This window comes from Elephas maximus, chromosome 1, assembly GCF_024166365.1.
Source record: "Elephas maximus indicus isolate mEleMax1 chromosome 1, mEleMax1 primary haplotype, whole genome shotgun sequence".
Taxonomy (NCBI): Eukaryota; Metazoa; Chordata; class Mammalia; order Proboscidea; family Elephantidae; genus Elephas; species Elephas maximus.
The window spans coordinates 78,323,258-78,323,724 of NC_064819.1; the positions used below are offsets into that span (position 1 = coordinate 78,323,258).

The 467-nt window shown below is 39.0% G+C and overlaps 1 non-coding gene across 1 annotated transcript; it reads left to right on the forward strand.

The window, feature by feature from the left end:
• On the forward strand, positions 1-73 carry TRNAR-ACG (transfer RNA arginine (anticodon ACG)). Its single transcript has one exon. It is a non-coding gene; the product is annotated as a tRNA-Arg (tRNA).
• The last annotated feature ends 394 nt before the right edge of the window (positions 74-467 follow it).

Here is a 467-nt window from a genome sequence, read left to right on the forward strand (position 1 = left end):
GGGCCAGTGGTGCAATGGATAACGCGTCTGACTACGGATCAGAAGAATCCAGGTTCAAATCCTGGCTGGCTTATTACCCTTCTCTAATTTTGAAGTTCCACACACAAAAAAAGTTACTATGGAAATATTAGGTTCTGAGAAATAACTCCACCAGGAATTTCATTCTCTCACTGGCAAGTATTTGTTCTGCATCTACCAAGTACAAAGTACAGTGAGGAATGAAAGACTTCAGAGAGACTCGGTGGTCTGATGTCTTGCAAATATTTCATTAGCACTGCCTTTTGTTCTCATTTCTCTCTCATTCGAACTAAATACAAAGGAGCTATTGCTGCCTCTTACACTCTTCTGTAGGTGTTTTTGTGTCATTTGTTTGATTGATTGATTTAATTTTGAAGAAATAACACTATCTTAGGCTGGGTTCTCTAGAGGAGCAAACCAGTGAAGAGTGCATGTACATATGTAAATAC